Source organism: Homarus americanus, unplaced genomic scaffold, assembly GCF_018991925.1.
Source record: "Homarus americanus isolate GMGI-L3 unplaced genomic scaffold, GMGI_Hamer_2.0 scaffold34345, whole genome shotgun sequence".
In the NCBI taxonomy this organism is placed as follows: Eukaryota; Metazoa; Arthropoda; class Malacostraca; order Decapoda; family Nephropidae; genus Homarus; species Homarus americanus.
Genome location: NW_024736072.1, coordinates 1,578,045 through 1,600,127, shown reverse-complemented (window position 1 = coordinate 1,600,127; position 22,083 = coordinate 1,578,045). Strand labels below are relative to the sequence as shown.

The 22,083-nt window shown below is 42.8% G+C and overlaps 1 protein-coding gene across 2 annotated transcripts in view; it reads right to left on the bottom strand.

Annotated features, from left to right (window-relative positions):
- Positions 1 to 14,268, bottom strand: part of LOC121871918 — an 88,993-nt gene extending 74,725 nt beyond the window's left edge. For both annotated transcript variants that reach the window (XM_042374520.1, XM_042374518.1), the window contains exon 1: positions 14,121 to 14,268. The gene's annotated coding sequence lies outside the window, so the exon portion shown is untranslated. The remainder of the gene's footprint in view (positions 1 to 14,120) is intronic.
- Between the last annotated feature and the right edge of the window lie 7,815 nt (positions 14,269 to 22,083).

Here is a 22,083-nt window from a genome sequence, read left to right as displayed (position 1 = left end):
AACAGTACAGTACCACGAACAGGACTACCGAGACGTTGTTACAAGATTAAATACAACTCAAGATTAATTTAACTTAACTAGACCTAACTACACTTAATTTACCCTGTCTAATAATAATAATAACAACAATAATACCGCTAATACTAATCTAAACAATGATACTGTATTACAACAACAAAGACTAATAATAATAACAATAATACTAACAATGTCACCAATCATTCACAGACGGTCACAAAACACAAACAAGGGGTTGGTAACGAGGGAACAATGGCTGGTAATATTGTAATTAGAGTGATAATATTAATGAACCCCTAACACTACCAGCTGACACACACACACAGAGGTTCCAAAAACAGTCCTAAACCAACTTTGAACCCCCGATATGAGCCTTGAACCACCACCACCACCACGCCCACTTCCACCACCACTACTACCACCCCCACTACCACTACTACCACCATCACCACCCCACTATCACCTCCACCACCACTGTGCTACACTACCCAAGGATCGCGGGGAAGCAGACGTAACTAACTAGTTTTTTGGGTGACCAGGCCAGAGGCGGGAGTGTTGAGTGAGGCTGGAACACATGATCCAGTCTGCAAGTGTTTCAGTAGCGGGCTTCACCTTGTGCTATGAGAGGCTTTAGTGTTTCAGGCGTGGGTTACATCGTGTGCTATGAGAGGCTTTAGTGTTTCAGGCGTGGGTTACATCGTGTGCTATGAGAGGCTTTAGTGTTTCAGGCGTGGGTTACATCGTGTGCTATGAGAGGCTTTAGTGTTTCAGGCGTGGGTTACATCGTGTGCTATGAGAGGCTTAGTGTTTCAGGCGTGGGTTACATCGTGTGCTATGCTTCAGGCGTCAGTGTTTCAGGTGGGTTATATCGTGTGCTATGAGAGGCTTCAGTGTTTCAGGCGTGGGTTACATCGTGTGCTATGAAAGGCTTCAGTGTTTCAGTAGTGGGCTTCACCTTGTGCTATGAGAGGCTTCATTGTTTCAGGAGTGACGTAAGTGTTTCAATAGCGGGCTTAACCTTTAGCTAAGATTGGCTTCAATTGGAGCCTACCTGGCGTGTATTCTAGAGGCTCCATCTACCTAACGTTCCCATCACATATTTCATCATTAACTAAAAAAAAAAAAGTTTCCCTCAGAACAAACCAACGTTAAAACTCCAGTAAGGACAACACCAGACCCAGCCACAGGGATAATAAGGTTGAGATTGATTTTAACAACTCGTGGAGGTGACCCGCAGCGACTTGGGGGCCAGACAGAATCTACGCGTATGCGGGTATAGCCTACGCTGGTTGGTCCTTGTCCACATGACGTCAGATGATATCCCCCGACGAGGAGCACATTTCTAACTTAAAAGTGAAATAAAACTAATGAAATCTACCTAATCTAACCTAACTTAACCTATAATCCTAATCCAACCTAACCTACGACCTTAATCCAACCTAACCTACGTCCTTAACCCAACCCAACCTAACCTACGACCTTAATCCAACCCAACCTAACCTAAGACCTTAATCCAACGCAACCTAACCTAACCTTTAACCCTGACCTAACCAAACCTCCTCCAGCGGGTAGGCGGGGAAGGTGGCCAGAGCACGAGGAGTAAATCAGCTTACCTGAGGGGCCCAACAAACACGTGTGTATTTTTAACAAGAGGGGGACCAGGTTAGCGAGGTGGAGGCAACAACAGCACCTATTAGACCCCCACCACCTGCCCCCTGACAACTAAAAAGCCATGACCTTTATGGATGGGGAGGGGTAAGGAATAGGGAGGGGGGAAGGAGAGGGGAGGAAGGAAGGAAAGAAAGGGGAGGGGAGGAAGGAAAGAAAGGGGAGGGAAGGGGAGGAAGGAAGGACGGTAGGAAGGAAATGGGGAGGAAGGAGACAGGAAGAAAAGGGGGAGGGAGAGAGAGGAAGAAAGGCGGAAGAGTGGTGGAAGGAAAGAGGGAGAGAAGAGAAGGGAGAGGAGAGGGGGCGTCACACTGGCCAATCCACGTCATGTCTTGTTTCCGCCTTGTGGTCATTGCTACCTGGCCTCTACCTGCCCTGCATTCTTGGGGCTCCTCCTCCTACCCTCACCCTCCTACCCACAGGTCGACCAAGCTCCCGGGGCGACACTACATGATCAACCTGTGTGTGGCCAGCAGTGCAAGACAGTCCACCACCAGCTGACCTCACCATGCTTGATGGACCTCGTGGGCAGATGACATGAGATTTTGGTGACATGACAAGGTAATAAAAATAATAATAATCCTATGACATGACTGAGGATGGCATTGTAAATCCTATATTGACTGACTGACTCATTCACTGACAAGCTTTTTTTGGGGGGGCACATTATTTTTTTTTAAAGTCTAGTGAAAACTCTGAACAGGAAACACCCACTGGCTATATCAAGGTTGTGATTCATTCTGCGATAGACTATTATCCTCTGGTGGGCCGAGGTCACACACACACACACACGTCTCCTGAAAAACCCCTGAGTCCCCTGTAATGACCTCTTCACCTCTGACCTTCACCCCGGTAGAGTGACCCACCACCATACTCGATTACGAAGAAAAACATTTAATTACGAATGTTGGGGGAGGGATGATGATGAGGGGAGGGGGATGATGAGGGGAGGGGGATGATGAGGGGGATGAGGGGGAGGGATGATGATGAGGGGGATGATGAGGAGGGGGATGATGAGGGGAGGGGGATGATGAGGGGGGATGATGAGGGAGGGATGAGGGGATGATGAGAGGGGGATGATGAGGAGGGGGAGGGGGATGATGAGGGGAGGATGGTGAGGGAGGATGATGGGGAGGATGAGGGGGGGATGATGAGGGAGGGGATGAGGGGGGATGATGAGGGGGAGGGGGATGAGGGGATGATGAGGGGAGGGGGATGATGAGGGAGGAGGGGATGATGAGGGGGGAGGGATGATGAGGGGGATGAGGATGAGGGGGGAGGGGGATGATGGGGGAAGGGGATGATGGGGATGATGATGGGGGAAAGGATGATGAAAGAGGATGATGATGGGGTAAAGGGAGGTGATGAGGGGAAGGATGGGGGGCAGACGTATGGCCGCCATAAACCGATAACCGCCGAAGACACTAAGACCGGGTTATGATAATGAGTTCCCCGCACTGAGACAGCGAGGCGGATATTGATTTGAAGACTTATTTGTACCACCTGGCGACCTGGATCATCACCACCTGGCGACCTGGATCAACACCACCTGGCGACCTGGATCAACACCACCTGGCGAATTCACCTCCTACACTAACTGGACCCCTTACAAACGCATCCAAAATGGCGGAGATATTGACCAGAGACTATATGTATAACTAGATGGGGTTTCTTATCCCTTGGTGTATATATATATAAAATTAAAGAGAAATAATTAATCTTTAATACATTTAAAAATTGAATATTTGCATCGAAGCTTCAGTGAGTCAGTTCAATGCGTCCTTACGTCTCCAGTTAAGGGTAAAATTAAAGTTCGAACCGTCGAGTATTTGCACAATGGTAAGGGATTGGGGGTCGAGGGGAATTGGGGGAAGAAAGGGGGGGTCGAGGAGTGCCGAGAGGTGGGTTCTTGATAGCACAACCCGGATATATAGAGCGGAAGAGCGTGAACTCCGGGTTATGATAATGAGGTCCCACCCCCCCCCCCCCACACACACACTCTCGTCTTAATGACATCCACTTTTTTCCCCTCACTGATGCTATCATAGCACTTGCTACTGTGTGTTTGGGGGAGGAGGTAGCTACTGTGTGTGTGGGGGGAGGGTGTGTGGGAGAAGGTAGGAGGAGGGACCATGGGTGTGGTGTGTTGTGGTGGAGGTGTGTGGGAGGAGGGACCATGGGTGAAGGTGTGTGTGTGTGTGGGAGAGAAGCACCAGGAAGCGAGTAGAGGTCCTGGGTTCCGGTGTGGTAGTGGTGATGGTGGACAGGTATAGTGGTGATATACAGGTATGGTGGTGATGCAGGTATAGTGATGGTGGACAGGTATAGTGGTGATATACAGGTATGGTGGTGATGCAGGTATAGTGATGGTGGACAGGTATAGTGGTGATATACAGGTATGGTGGTGATGCAGGTATAGTGATGGTAGACAGGTATGGTGGTGATGCAAGTATAGTGATGGTGGACAGGTATAGTGTGGTGATATACAGGTATGGTGGTGATGCAGGTATAGTGATGGTAGACAGGTATAGTGTGGTGATATACAGGTATGGTGGTGATGCAGGTATAGTGATGGCAGACAGGTATAGTGGTGATGCAAGTATAGTGATGGTAGACAGGTATAGTGTGGTGATATACAGGTATGGTGTGCTAAGAACTAGGCTGTGGGTTCCGGTGTGAGGTGATCCACAGCTCTCACTGCTCCTGGCTGTGTGTGTGTGTGTGTGTGTACTACCTGACACACCCTGACACGCGCGCACACACACTATCACAACACACATTTATCCATAACACACACACACAGACACATATTTATCCATAACACACACACACAGACACATATTTATCCACAAAACACACACACACACACACATTTATCCATAACATACACACACAGACACATATTTATCCATAACACACACACACACACATTTATCCACACACACACAAACACACTCATTACTCTCTCTCTCTCTCTCTCAGGAGTGTGAAGCTTTCTAGCCACATCGGGGTCATGAGCTGCCGCCCTCACCATCTCCCTCATCCACGCCCACAACCATCTTCCTCATCCACACCCACAATCATCTCCCTCATCCACGCCCACAACCATCTCCCTCGCCCACACCTGCAACAATCTTTCTCATCCAATCCCACAACCATCTTCCTCATCCACGCCCACAATCATCTCCCTCATCCACGTCCACGACCATCTTCCTCATCCACGCCCACAAATTTCTCTTTCATCCACGCCCACAGGTAGCAAATAAAAGACATAAACAGGCCGAGATAAGCAGGTAGTTGTGGGCGAGGTAAGTGGCCTTCTGAGGACACGACCTGACCTACCAGCGTTCACGGTCACAAATGTTAGATCAGGTTAAGTTATGACTAGATTAGCTTAAGTTAGGTTTGGTTAGAATAGGATATATTAGAATAAGTTCCATTAAGTTTGATTAATTTGATTTAGATTAAGTTGAGTTAAATGAAACGTGTCAGCTGGTGCACGACTCAGGGGTCTGGCAACCATGTTTATTTTATTACTTTATCTCCCAGCGTGGAGGAGTGAGGACGCCTCCCTCTACCTCCTCTAAGTCACGACACAGTGAGGCCAGGATGGATTAGAAATTGATCTGAAACTCGACTGTAACGAGACGACTTGTGACCTCTCAACCCTTAGTGTGACCTCTGACCTATAAACCGACTTTTACACGACTTTATGAATTTACTTTTGACCCCAAGTGATCATTGACACCCACCTGACCCCAAGTGACCTTCCAAACGCATACCTGACTTGGCTCTCTCAAGTGACCTTTTACCTATGTTGGTTTAAATCCTCCACGTGACCTTCAGAACTCACCTATGACTCTCTTGTAACATTTGACCTGGGAGGAAGGTGACCTCTTGACCTCAATCATAACTAAAATATAAGTGACCTTCGACATCTATAAAACCCTCAACTGACCTCCAGAACTCACACCCTCGTGGCATGTGACCTCTATAATGACCTGGGAGGGAGGTACAATTGAAGCCTGCACTCTGACCCTTAACTTGTTTAATGATGGTGAAGGCCGGAGCATGAGCCCTGAGGTACTCCTCCACGGCCACCATTATTGATCGTCACACAAGGTAAGGTACCGGGCGTGTGTCTACCTGGCTGGTCGCCCGCCTCCCCCCGTCGCCCAGGATGCTCCACCGCGTCTTAAAGGCTCACAAGTTAGAAAAAAAATAGAAACATTTTCTCCTAACTGGTGATATATGAATGCAACACTTCTGGATCACTAATGCCGTCAAAAGTGTACCGTGACTCTACCGTAACTAGAGGAATTATTTCACCGCACGGAAAAATAAACGTTTCAGCAGTAACCAAAGACTCCGCCTTTGTGTACTGGGTCACGTGAGTCGCTTAGATACTTTCTCACATTACTAAAGGCAAAAACTTAACTGACGAACCTTTGAGAATAACATTCATGTATTTACCGTAGCTCAAGCGAGCTTGTCAAACAGCCGACGTTTTTTACCTATCTCATCAGGGCAAAAACTCGACGTAAGAACCTTTGAGAATCCATCTTTGTATCGTAGCTCAGTCAGTCAGATACGTCGTCATATTACAGTTAAGGCAGACAAAAACTGAAGGCAGGAAGGTGGGGCCCCGCCTCGCCCCAACAGTCAAACCATCAGGTATAAGTAAAGGGACAGTTACACTACTCCGCCGGGGCGCCCTGTCATCATCACTAACAAGATCTTCCCCAGGACAGATGTGTACAGTACAGCAGCCACCACACCTCACACCAGCTGTGTCTTTACTGCAGCAGCTACGGGTTTATCATCAACACCATCATATGAACACCTCCAACATTACTAAACAAGTATGGAGAAACTACAGGAAATGGAGGGAAGATATGTCGTTTTAACAGATAAAGCTCAGCCACTCTGTCTCAGTGAGCCAACAGCCACAAAACCGCATCATTATAATCATTACCAGTATTAATATTATAAGTACTGTTATTACTATTACACTATAACCACAAGCGTAACTATAGTGTAGTGAGCGTTACGACACCATCACCAGCAACACCTGTGCACCACCTGTTACTCTTATGATTACTCTGCCACTTCACCAAGGCCACTGTCACGAACACTGCCAGTACGAGCACTCAACAAGCGTCTGGCGTCCCTCTCCCCTGCCCCTATAAGGACAAGATCATGCGAGTTAAGCCACACAAACGTTCACCCACCTTCTCCTTTGGGCAACTCTCCTTTATGATAGTAGACTTAGGCCTACCGGTATCCCTCAGCAAATAGGCTTACCGATGTGATATAAGACTTCCACCAGCAGATATAGATCTCCTCGATATCACATCACCACCAGTTGGGAGAAAAAATGGCGAACGAACCTTTGAGAATCGATCTTTGTGTCGAACTGAGTTAATTTTTCCCTCCCTTATTTCATTAGTTACTGGAGAAAATTAACGCACGGTATACAGATTCACTTTACATGTATATTCGAAGGAAGATTAGGTTAGGTTTAAGACTATAGGCTAGCTAGTATTCTTTTCGCATTCATCTTTACTTCCCTTTGGAGAACAATTTCCGATGAGAAGAATGGGCCAAATATATGGGAGGGGGGGGGGATATACTGTAGTCTTAAGTAGTCAGGGTCACGAGTGAGAATACATTAATATCTGGGCTACACACACCAACGAGTAAGTAGACACAGGCATGCGACCTCGTAAGAAACAAGCAGCGTGTTAGAAATGTTGCCATTACCACCACACTGATTTGAACTGCACACACACACACACACACACCAAGAAACATGTGCCTGCCAGAACAAGCAAGCGACAAGATATAAATATTACCACCATCACCACCATCCCAACACACGCACACAGAGGAATGCGTGTTTGCCATCTAACAGACAAGCAACCAATTTAAAAATACCACAACACTTATGAGAGAGGCGAGGGCTAACATGGAGCGCCAGGTGGTGGTGGTAGTTGTGGTAGCAAGAGGTGATGGTAATAGTGATGGTCGTGGTAGTAGTAATAGTAGTAGTATAGTGACGTCAACTAACTCTTACGCCAACCAATGAACGCTTAGTAACAACAAACAGTAGAATAAAAACACAATCTATGCTTAGTAACACGAGAATATGCAGTGAGTGTGGGTTAAGGTTTTTAAAGCTTTTGGGGGTAATGTTCTTGCATTACTCATTAGCTTGGTAACAACAAGGCCCCTGTGAAACTAGGTGTTACTTTTACCACCACTGCAGGATGGGTTTAGGTGCAAGTACAGGACTGGTTAAGGTGTACGTACAGGACGGGTTTAAGTTCAAGTACAGGATTGGGTTTAGTTCAATTCCACACCGGGCTTACGTCCAAGTACAGTACATGTTCGAGTACAAGAATAAACCTGGCTCCCCTTCTTCCTGTATATGTGGGCTTGTTGAGGTTGTGCCAGAGAACGCTCACTCGCCTTGCTGAGGTTGTGTCAGAGAACGCTCACTCGCCTCGTTGAGCTTGTGCCAGAGAACGCTCACTCGCCTCGTTGAGGTTGTGCCAGAGAACGCTCACTCGCCTTGTTGAGGTTGTGTCAGAGAACGCTCACTCGCCTTGTTGTTGAGACAGAGAACGCTCCTCGCTGTCGCCTTGTTGAGAGAACTCACTCGCCTGTTGAGTTGTGCCAGAAAGGTTGTGCCAAGCCAGAACACTCGCCTGTTGAGGTTGTTCACTTGTTGAGGTTGTGCCAGAACGCCTTGAGGTTGTGCTCACTCGCCTGTTGATTGTGCCAGAGAAACGACTCGCCTTGTTGAGGTTGTGCCAGAGAACGCTCACTCGCCTTGTTGAGGTTGTGCAGAGAACGCTCACTCGCCTTGTTGAGGTTGTGCCAGAGAACGCTCACTCGCCTTGTTGAGCTTGTGTCAGAGAACGCTCACTCGCCTTGTTGAGGTTGTGCAAGAGAACGCTCACTCGCCTTGTTGAGGTTGTGCCAGAGAACGCTCACTCGCCTTGTTGAGGTTGTGCCAGAGAACGCTCACTCGCCAGCTTTATACCGGTATGTGTTTTGTGGTTAAGACACACTGAACTTGACCTTTGATCCATCACGTGAAATACTTATGTAGTAGTTTAAGCCGCATTGCGTTGAGTTCACCCAGCGACCTACTCCAAATTTTAATCAATTAGCCCCTGGTCCACACCCAACACACCTGTCCTCAACGTCAGTGGAATAAGCTTTGAGAAGTTGTATTGAACATACACACGCACACACAAGCATACGTACACAGAAACATTCACACACAACTAACCTAATTACAAGCGAACCTGGAACACACACACACCCACCCACCTACCTACCACCCTCTTACATTAACCAACCACCCACACACACCCACCGCCCACACCTACCCACCACCACAAACCACTAACACTCAACTAGTTTACGCAGCCGCCGCCGCCACCAGCCTGTGCCTACTACCACAATGACTACCTTACTAGTATTACAACTGATCATGTGTTTTAGACGACAAAAAGATGGGTGTTGGGTCCTATGGTTAAAAATAAAACCATTGTAGGCGGAGAAGCGATAATTTATAACAATAACAAAGGTCTTTACATTACCTGTAAAGCACTATAAACACAAATACTTTTCTAAAACCTTATGTTCAAAATATGACGTTAATCACCATTCACTATCAGCAATTTCAAGTGAGATTACAGTGATGATGATGACGATGATAAGTAGGAACATCCTGGTTGATCTAGCCACTGTCACCACCATGATAGTGAGATCACCGTCATTCTTGAACTTGATCATTATCACCAATTTTTTTTACCATGACGGGGAATCACAATCAACATGAGGAGGAGGACGAGTCACCATTATTATATTTCTTTCCATGACAGTACAATCACAGTCGAGCAACCACGATAGTGATTCACCATAATTTACCTATTCTGACAACGAATCACCATTATTTTCCCCACCACGAAAGAGAATCACCATTATCATCATCTACCCACAGCGACAGTGAGTCACCACCGTAACAGGGAGACATAGCGGACGTGATGTGAGCGTGAACACAACAGGAAGATGTACCGTTGTAGGGGGACGACCTGTCATCTTAATCTCATAATTCCCGCCACCTCTGCCATCACCCCGGATTACACCAAGTCATTAAGCCACCTCTTAAACCACCCGTAAAACATCTTGGCTTATATACACGTCTTGAATCATACTTGGATCACATCTTGAATCATTCTCAACTCAAACTAACGAATTATACCACATCTTCAATTATATGCAAAACATCTTGGATTATAGAGTAGCTATACACATCTTGTACCTTACTTCATCATCCTAACATAAGAACATCTTGGGTCAATTTCATTATATTTATATTAATTGAGAAACGATGGTATATGAAGATACAATAAAAGGTTCACTAGGCTAGGTTATAATACAGGCACAGACACAAGAATGTTACGCTTGAGTAATCTACATACACATATAAAAGCATAGACACAAGTAATAGCATGACACGCTTGGCTAGGCAATAGATATAAATACAGGAATAGGTTTATGTAGATACTCTATCAATTCAAGTAAAGATAAAGTGTGTCAAAATGAAAGGCACATTCTACAGCACAACATACTAGCAGGTTCCAGACACTCATGGTGTAATGTCCTTGTAAATACAAAAACAAGCAGCCATGGCTTGTTTATATACCACGGTAATAATGTAATGACACATCACACAGAAAACGTGTTAGAAATGCAAGAGACAACCGAAGTAATTAAATTAAAAAAAAAAAGTTGAACGTAATGTGTAATGGAAATAACACTTGTTCTGTTATATAATGCTACTGCAGGCCATTGTCTCTGTTGCTATGGCCATTATTTATGTCGCTATAAACACAATATATGCTGTTACAACAAATATATATTATTTTATAACCACCATTTGTTATAAAACCCCAATTTCCGAGTTGCAATTCTTACTTCAGTGTGCAGTAACCAGTGAAATTGCTATGCCTATTAAATTTGTTGATGACTACTGTAATTACTAACCTTGTTACGAGCTTAATGCACAAAATACATTATAACAACAACATCATTTAATTTGTTATTCTCACCATTACAATACCCACCACACGCGTAAAAACATGCAAACACTATTCCTTGTCAAGGTACTTATTTACCCGCCACTCTGGTCTGTTTACCACACGCCCGGCAGCCCACCTGGGGCCACGACCGTCATGGAGGTTCCTACCCTGAATATTCCTCGTAAGTGAAAATGTAAAGGCAGCGTCACACTAGCACGCTTTCCGTCATTTTCTTGTCTCAATTTTCTAAAGATTGTAATTTTGTCTGAACGCTCCTTGTTACACAAGCATTGAGAACTAGCCAGTCTTTCCGCATTGTAGACAAACATCAGACGTATTTACGAATATCAACTTTCAAAAAATTACACTTAAGTACTTCATTAAAAATGTGATACCGAATAATTTTAAAATTAAATTTCGTTACTTTACGTGTCTCGATATTTATTTTATATAAATATCCTCACAATGAGTATACTGTAGATCTTGACCACGGAAATTGGCGGAAGTCATTCCGGGGAAACGATGTTTCGTTTGAGCGACACTAGAAAAATGAACACTAATGAGAAAAAAAACACTAGTGTGACGCCGCCGTGTTGATAGTTCCTAGCTTAACTTAAGCTTAGCATAAACCCAACGTCCATAAATGTCCTAACAATTACACTGAAATAATACTTTGACTACATACGTTTACTTGGGACCAATATAGGTGGAATATTAATACCCAGCTAATGTTAAAGTACAGCCTCAGCGTGATTTTTATGCCATTTCTGGACATCAATTTTAAATTCTAGAGTAATACTATCAGGTACATTCTTACAACTTCAGTTACGAGAAATATTCACCGTACGAGCCTTTGTGACTAGTGTACACAACCGCCACGCCCGGCATCCCACCTAACATTTCCTGCTGCTCGTGTCACCAACAGTGTAGACCTGGCCAGCATAACAGACACTCCCACCTGCAAGTTAGTTTAACTGATGACGCCGCCACTGTAAACCTCTAGTAAAAGGCTTATAATGTCGAAAACAGAATATCACCACCACCCATACACTATTGAAACGGATAACATATTCACGCCTGAATGGTAAATGGAGACAAATCTCGCTAAACAATTCGCAATGGATAAAATATCAACACTAACATAATAGTCGACAGCTATCCTCCAATTAATAATATAGGCAAACTCCCAACTCCAAAATAATGAAGTTTCAAATATCACCAGCAGCCTCTTGGGTGGATTTCGTTTATGAAAAATGTAACATGAATTTAAAAAATTGTTATTTTTTGCTGAAATGTAGTTCAGTAATTTTGTCAATTCGCGAAAGCAGCGAACTCGTGGAGGCTATCTTACTTCTATCTCTCAGAAGGTAACTTAAGCCAGGTAAAGTTTAGGAAAGTCAGCTTGGGGTAGGCAGCGTTGTATAGGGTTAGACTCCGTTAACTTAAGCAGGGTCAGGGTAGGTTACAATAGGTGGGAGTGTGTGGTAGAAAAAGGTGTGTGAATCACATAGGCTAGGGAGGGAGCCGCTCATCCGTGGCCACCAGCTGCAACTGTACCCACACTACTTCCGTTGCCACACCAAATACTGTACATACCACAAACTATATAACACCGACCTATGTGTCAATCTAGCCAACTTTACCTATTTAACACTAACTAAATCTAACATTATCAATCACGAATTTACATTTTAATTCCCAAATTAACTTTTCTCAACTCGCTTTTCATTATCTAAGCCTATTAAAAAATAATCTTATCTAACCCCAACTTAACCAAGCCTTATTTAATTCTACACTACCTTTATTTAATCCTAATCTTACGTATACTAAACCTTAATAAACCAAACCGTATCTACCCCAACTTAACCGAAGTCAAAATCTAATATAATCCAACTTTACCTAAATTGGCCAAACCTTATCAAACAGTAACTTAACCCGGAGTCAGATTATCAAAGGATCGTTATGTTAAGTCTGTGTCAGCTATTATCCCAAAAATGCTTTTGCGGTTTTGTTCATGGATTTTTTTTCAACGTTGGCTATGTGGCGAATGGGCGAGATTGATTAACTTGGGGAAGCCCTTCACTACACCAGGGAATTATGGTAGCGTGTATGTGTGAGGCTTCCTGCACCTAAATCCATCTTTATCTCTCCCTCGGTCCTGATTCACAAGGATTTGTAGGAGATTTTTTTCACTCCACTGGGCATTTAGGGGCGTATCTAACAAAGAGTGAGTTTTCAGTGCCGTCTCTGTTCTTTTCTCACCCTTGTTTGTGCCGGTGCTTTGTGAGACAAAGGTGTTCTGGGTACTGTAGTCTAGGTGCAGCATATACGCCATTTTGGAAGCCTTGTTTCTGTAGTTGCCTAAATAAGCCAGTTAGATACGCTCTCATCCCGTCAGGGGGGAATTTAACGCACGTCTCTATCATAATTCTTCTTTGTGTGGGAGTCAGATACGTTCTCAACTGTTAAAGTCAGTGACATATTTAATTTACAAACTTGTAAAAAAAATTCATTTTCAAATGTGTCAAAGCTTTGGTGAGCCAGTTAAACATCCTCACATCAGTTGAGGAAATTTTAACTTACAAACGCTTAAATAATCCATGTTTGTGTCACAGCTTAAATGAGCCAGTTAATTGCATTCTCACATTTCCTGTTGCCAAGTGGATGAAAAAACGGTTTTCAACGATCTCGATGATTGGGTTTTTTTATCATAACGTTTGATGAAAAAAATAAGATAGCTCAAAGAAAGCAGTTCACTCTTGCCACTAGTACTTACGTGTGATGGGTTGGTTCTGCCTGAACACCCGGGAAAAATAACTAAACTATAATAGAACTTACCACCTCCTCCTTGAGTGGATAACAGAACACTTGGTGGACGAGTCTCAACCAACATTCACAAGGCTTCATTAGATGAATAATCCTCGTAAATAATGTAGTATATACACCTTTAGTACAAGTTGGCTGAAGATAATGAAATGGCATCAAAATTACACTGAAACTCTACCATAACACCACTCTGGAAACAACAGGGACATGAAAAATATATGGTAAGGTTTTGTCTTCTAACTGGTGCTAAGTGGTTGTATCTCGGTATACTGTAGTAGCTTCAGAATAGGTCCGTTGTTATTTTGTACATCATTTTACTATTTCAGCTTACGTCAACAGTTGGGTACATTCTCAAATCTTCAGTTACGAGGAATATCGATCGTACGCACCTTTGAAACTCTGGACCCTGGTGGACAAAATGAGACAAAATCGAATGTTTCCCATGAATGGCAATGGTATTCTCGTCAATGAAAGTACACAACAAAGTCAAATATCTGCCAAGAAACTCACCTCAAGTACAATCCCTGATGATAATCCAAGAGTTAGTTATATTCCACCGGATACTTTTTGTCTAAATTCACTATAAATCCCAAAAAAAATTATTTTCAATCACAAGTCACGACACCAACACTTGTTACTACCTCCCTCCAAGACAGTCACAGCTCCACTGTGTCTGTGACCGCAAGTCCGCAATGGACCAGTCAGGAAAAACTGTCATGTACATAAACACAAATAATAAGGATGTAGCTTCATGTTATTATATTTTTTTTAATCTCTGCATATCAGTAACTATTGTTTTTCTTCGTAAGTTATAAAATATTTACAAATAATACTTATACAGGTGTTGAAATATAATCCGCAGACAACGATCGTACGGCCGCCAGCAGTACCAGGAGTCGAGTTGATACCCGAGGTTACCAAGAACGAATTTTGGACAAAATTCTTTCAGCTGATCATCATAATCCTCCAAGTAATTAAGATAAGATAAAACACTTTGTTTCCCTTCTCTTATCTATAGAAATTATTGAACGAACGCTAATGAAAAACTCTTTAAACAGGGGATGCGCCCGAACGGCACCTTGAGATGTAAAAGAAGGAAGCAGTAAGATTGATTTCGAGTTTTGGAGCTGCTAGTTGGATGATGTTGGATCATTTCAGCTAACCCCTCCATCGAACTCCAACCCCTCAAACCCCAAACCCCGGACCTCTCAGTTAGGGTATAACGGATTCATATTTCAAGATAATTAAACCTATTTTTAACAATACAGTAATTTATTTTATTTGTTTATATTCTTATTATATTCCGTATAATTTTTTTCTTCTGTAAGAGCCTCTGGGATTGGGGTTCGGTAATGGGATTTAGAACTGAGTATTAGATAATGGAGGGTTTGTATGGCCGCCCCACACCACCTTGTCTCGCCCGCCCATCTCTGTATCGAAGGACAGAACCGACAATTTCTGGACCATGACACACTGTAAAACATCCCAGGACACACACACACACACACACACTGTATCGTGAACTACCATGACCCCCACACCCCACCATGACCCCCACACCCCACCATAACCCCCGCACACCACCATGACCTTCACACACCCCACCATAACCCCCACACACACCACCATGAACCACACACACATTCCACCGTGAACCACACACACACACTCCACCAAGAACTACTCACACACTCCACCATGAACCACACACACACTCCACCATGAACTACTCACACACTCCACCATGAACCACACACACACTCCACCATGAACCACACACACACACTCCACCATGAACTACTCACACACTCCACCATGAACCACACACACACTCCACCATGAACCACTCACACACTCCACCATGAACTATCACACACTCCACCATGAACCACACACACACTCCACCATGAACCACACACTCCACCCATGAACTACCACACACTCCACCATGAACCACACACACACACTCCACCATGAACCACAAACACACACCCACCATGAACCACACACACACCCACCGTGAACCACACACACACTCCACCATGAACTACTAACACACTCCACCATGAACCACACACACACTCTACCATGAACCACTCACACACTCCACCTGAACCACACACACTCCACCATGAACCACACACACACACTCCACCATGAACTACACACACTCCACCATGAACCACAAACACACTCCACCATGAACCACAAACACACTCCACCATGAACTACTCACACACCCCACCATAACCCCTGCACACCACCATGACCTTCACACACCCCACCATAACCCCACACACACCACCATGACACGCACACACATACACACACTCCACCATGAACCACACACACACTCCACCATGAACCACACACACACACTCCACCATTTACCACACACACACTCCACCATGAACCACTCACACACCCACCATTTACCACACACACACACTCCACCATGAACCACACACACACTCTACCATGAACCACACACACACACTCCACCATGAACCACACACACACTCCACCATGAACCCAACTTCAAACTCTACATCTCACTTTCAATACCCGTTGTTCTTTCTTTGTTCGGTAACTTTCACCTTTCAGTACTTGTGTGATGACGTTTATCTGTAACTTGTTTCAATGTTATGGGGACGTGGCCTGAGAGAATAAGAGAAAAAGGAGAAAGAAAAAGAAAGATAGAGAGATAGAGTGAGATAGAGAGATAGAGATAGAGAGATATTACTGTGTATATTTTTATTCCTCAGCTGTCACTATGTATCTGAATGTTTACTACGAAATATAAAATTATTCTTTCACTTTGATTTACTGAAGGTGATTTTTTTTTTTTTAGGATTTAAGCTGTGTGAGGTCGACTATTTTTAAACGTTTGTGTGTGTGTGTGTGTGTGTGTGTGTGTGTGTGTGTTAGCAACCCTGATCCCTGACACCTCGCGGGCCGGGTGTCAGGGATCATGGCCACTGGATGCAAAAACTTTATAAATATCGGCGGAAAAATACCGATTCCCGCCATTGTATAAAACGACCTACATAGTTGTGTCATATTTTAAAACAGTTATTGTGAATTTCCGTCTGTCTTTTGTTATGAAAATTTGATGTTGTGTTTATACATGTGAGAATTAGGAACCCCCAACTTATATCACCTGAAGATTAGACACCCTAACGCTAAATAGGGGGTTAGGTTAGGTTAGCTTAGGTTAGGTTTGACTGAGTTAATGTTAGGTTAGGTTAGGTCACGTTTGATTTGGTTAGGTTAGGTTAACAGCAAAGGTATTTAATCAAGGTGAAATAATCGCGGGTGCCTCCTAATCTCACGAGGTCTAATGATAGCGGCATTCCTCTCATAACTACCCAACAATCTTGCCTCATTGAGAGTTGATAAGACCTTAAGTGTTGAGATAAGTAGAGTCACGCCACAGCAAGACGGTATAAACTATGTACACAACTGTAAATAACTCTTATGTAAATCACCAGTAACGATATAAATCACCGTTAACTATATGAATTACCAGTAACGATATCAATCACCAGTAACGATATAAATCCAGTAACGATATAAATCACCAGTAAACTCAATCACCAGTAACGATATAAATCACCAGTAACGATATAAATCACTAGTAACGATATAAATCACCAGTAACGATATAAATCACCAGTAACGATATAATCCAGTAACGATATAAATCACCAGTAACGATATAAATCACAGTAACGATATAAACCCAGTAACGATATAAATCCAGTAACGTAAATCACAGATATAAATCACTAGTAACGATATAAATCACCAGTAACGATATAAATCACCAGTAACGATATAAATCCAGTAACGATATAAATCACCAGTAACTAAATGTAACAATCACCAGTAACGATATAAATCACTAGTAACGATATAAATACCAGTAACATTAACGATATAAATAACACCACGATATAAATCACCAGTAATGATATAAATCACTAGTAACGATATAAATCCAGTAACGATATAAATCACTAGTAACGATATAAATCACCAGTAACGATATAAATCACTAGTAACGATATAAATCCAGTAACGATATAAATCACTAGTAACGATACAAATCACAAGTAACGATATAAATCACTAGAAACGATATAAATCACTAGTAACGATATAAATCACCAGTAACGATATAAATCACCAGTAACGATATACATCACCAGAAACGATATATAATTAGTATGATTGAATTAGGCTAAGTTAAGAATGGTGACCAAGCTTGGGTGATTATAATACTACGTACACTTATATACTTGTTAAGTGGCCATAAGTCAACGATATGGATGGACTGTTACCGAGGCTTCTACTTATCTATGTACTTATTAGATGGTGTTATTGTTTACACTTTATACTTGTTTAATGCGTAAGAAAACAATGATTTTTTGTGCACTTGTTACCAGATGTCAGGCTGTTAGCAGGGTGTCTACTTATAAATGTCTTTGTATATACTTATGAGCTGATGTCATTGTTTAGCTAAAATTTCTACTTATTAAAGTGTTGGTATATACACTTTCATACACTCACACGCACACACAGACACACACACACTCACATGCACACACAGACACACACATACTCACACGCACACAGACACACACACTCACACGCACACTCACACACACTCACACGCACACTCACACACACACTCACACACTCACATACACTCACACGCACACTCACACTCACACGCACACACACACACGCTAGAGGACACTCCTGCTAATGTATCACCATCGATCTCGGCAATTGAAAGAAATTTTACTTTTTTCTTAAAGTAGAGAGTTGATGTGACAGTCTCTCACTCCCAGGCTGCTGTACCAGGGTAGTTTGGCTGTATCTGTGCTGTTCTCTCACTCCCAGGCTGCTGTACCAGGGTAGTTTGGCTGTATCTGTGCTGTTCTCTCACTCCCTGGCTGCTGTACCAGGGTAGTTTGGCTGTATCTGTGCTGTTCTCTCACTCCCTGGCTGCTGTACCAGAGTAGTTTGGCTGTATCTGTGCTGTTCTCTCACTCCCTGGCTGCTGTACCAGGGTAGTTTGGCTGTATCTGTGCTGTTCTCTCACTCCCAGGCTGCTGTACTAGGTAGTTTGGCTGTATTTGTGCTGTTCTCTCTCACTCCCAGGCTGCTGTACCAGGTAGTTTGGCTGTATCTGTGCTGTTCTCTCACCCCCAGGCTGCTGTACTAGGTAGTTTGGCTGTATCTGTGCTGTTCTCTCACTCCCAGGCTGCTGTACCAGGGTAGTTTGGCTGTATCTGTGCTGTTCTCTCACTCCCAGGCTGCTGTACTAGGTTAGTTTGGCTGTATCTGTGCTGTTCTCTCACTCCCAGGCTGCTGTACTATATGATAATGCTGTTATTTATCCCTCGCCTATTGGTGGACATCTAGCCAGCCATCACTGCCTCGAAGTTTGTCTGTATTTAGATTGAGAATTTCCGACTTGTAGATAAACTATCACAGCTGTTCTGGGAGAGAGAGAGAGAGAGAGAGAGAGAGAGAGAGAGAGAGTGATTCGTACGCCAAATGATTCGAAGTGCTATGTCCTGATGTTCCGGTGGTTCATTGCTTCGAAGATTATACGCTAGGTTACGTCATATGAGGCTAGGGAAGGTTAAATTGGGTTAGGTTAATTTATGTAAGGTTGACGGAGGTTAAGTTATGAAAGGTTAATGAAACTTAGGTTAGGGTTATGCTAGGTATGGTTAGGTTCTGGTTTGCTTAGGTTAGGTTAGGTTCTGGTTTGCTTAGGTTAGGTTAGGTTCTGGTTTGCTTAGGTTAGGTTAGGTTCTGGTTTGCTTAGGTTAGGTTAGGTTAAACTTGACAAGGTTAAACTATTCTGGGAAGAGAAAGACAAGTTGCCAATGGTGGTGTTTCCTGACTGGGGATTCTCACGCTATCTTGGAAGGCGGAAACCTCAAAGTCACGCGGCGCCAAATTTATCAGGAGGAACCAGAGGCTTGTTGGTCTTATCTTGTCTGGACCTTGATAGTGTACACCAATCTCGAGTAAAATTCCTGTACTATTGGTCTCTTATGGTGCCTCTGTACTTATATATTGTACTGTACTTTTAATGTTTTTGTAACTGTACTTTTAATGTTTTTGTAACTGTACTTTTAATGTTTTTGTAGCTGTACTTTTAATGTTTTTGTAGCTGTACTTTTAATGTTTTTGTAACTGTACTTTTAATGTTTTTGTAGCTGTACTTTTAATGTTTTTGTAACTGTACTTTTAATGTTTTTGTAGCTGTACTTTTAATGTTTTTGTAGCTGTACTTTTAATGTTTTTGTAGCTGTACTTTTAATGTTTTTGTCGCTGTACTTTTAATGTTTTTGTAACTGTACTTTTAATGTTTTTGTAGCTGTACTTTTAATGTTTTTGTAACTGTAATTTTAATGTTTTTGTAACTGTACTTTTAATGTTCTTGTAACTGTACTTTTAATGTTTTTGTAACTGTACTTTTAATGTTTTTGTCGCTGTACTTTCAATGTTTTTGTAGCTGTACTTTTAATGTTTTTGTAACTGTACTTTTAATGTTTTTGTAACTGTACTTTTAATGTTTTTGTCGCTGTACTTTTAATGTTTTTGTATCTGTACTTTTAATGTTTTTGTAACTGTACTTTTAATGTTTTTGTAACTGTATTTTTAATGTTTTTGTAACTGTACTTTTAATGTTTTTCTAACTGTACTTTTAATGTTTTTGTCGCTGTACTTTCAATGTTTTTGTAGCTGTACTTTTAATGTTTTTGTAACTGTACTTTTAATGTTTTTGTAACTGTACTTTTAATGTTTTTGTAGCTGTACTTTTAATGTTTTTGTAACTGTACTTTTAATGTTTTTGTAACTGTACTTTTAATGTTTTTGTAACTGTATTTTTGTCCCTATTGATACAGCTTGTCACTTTAATTTCTCTGACGCTATAAACGAGTAATTCCTGGAGTCGTCTTGAGTATGTACAACAAATATGAACACCGTTGCTCTTCCTCGACTTAAAATACCAACATAATTTCACTTGGCGGGGTCATGACCTTAGCCTTTTGACCTCATGACCCTAAAAACAGATCAGGTCTAGGAATGGTCACGGTGAATGAGTAAGTGTAAACGCCGTAGTTGTTTCCGTTCTAGCGGTGTGTACGATGAGGACATTCTTACTTACTGACTGTGACAATGAGAGCCGCTTGACCGCACCCCTCAAACGCTGCTGCCAGGTCCACCACTACCGCACATCCTGGAGACGTGTGTGTGATTGAAATTAAAATTGAATGAGTTTATTTAGCTACAAAAACACAGATACAAAAATAAATAACAACACGATCGAGCCTATAGTAATTGTCTGGGTACTGTAGGTGTCACTTAATAAATACTGTTAATTTATGTCATTTTAGAGACTGTATGTGTGTTTGCATATGTAGGGATTCGTCTTACATATAGTTATTGTATAAAGAAATTTTGTTTTTTATTATTTTATTGTTTGGTGATTTCAAGACAATTTTTCTATCAGAAATATAATGATTTCTTGAAAAATGTTCTACACACACACACACACACACACACACACACACACACACACACACACCATGACCTACTTTCATTGTTTCGCTTTTCAACATTTTCAGGAAAATTTTGCATAAAAGATTGTCAAAAAGCACAGGATTGGAACACACAATTTTCGTCCGGGGATGAGAACATAAAGTGTGTGTGTGTGTGTGTGTGTGTGTGTGTGTGTGTGTGTGTGTGTGTGTGTGTGTGTGTGTGTGTGTGTGTGTGTGTGTGTGTGTGTGTGTGTGTGTGTGTGTGTGTGTGTGTGTGTGTGTGTGTGTGTGTGTGTACTGTGTGTGTGTGTGTGTGTGTGTGTGTGTGTGTGTGTGTGTGTGTGTGTGTGTGTGTGTGTGTGTGTGTGGTAGTTTAGGACCGGCCGGAAAGTGTTGTGTCCGGCCCTCATTGTTGGTATATCCGACGACCTCCTCAAAATACCGACCCACCCGACCTGAGAGTGTTGACATCACTATCTCTGTGTCTCTCTGTCTGTCTGTTTTTGTATCTCTCTCTGATTCTCCCTTTTTCTTTCTATCTCTTGTCCTTATCTTTGTGTGTGTGTGTGTGTGTGTGTGTGTGTGTGTGTGTGTGTGTGTGTGTGTGTGTGTGTGTGTGTGTGTGTGTGTGTGTGTGTGTCCACCTTCCTTCCCATCAATGACTCAACACTTGTGAATGAATGATCCTCCTCCTCCTCCTCCTCCTTTTCTCCTTCTCTCCGTTTTCCTTCCTTCCTTCCTTCCTTTTCTTCCTTCTCTCCCTCCTTCTAATCTCTCCTGGTCCTCACCTTTTCTTTCCCTGAATCAGCATTTCTTCTTCTTCTTCCTCTCTTCTTACCTTTCCTTTCCTCCTCCTTTCTCACTTCCTCCCTGAGTCCTGATTACCTCTCCTCCTACTC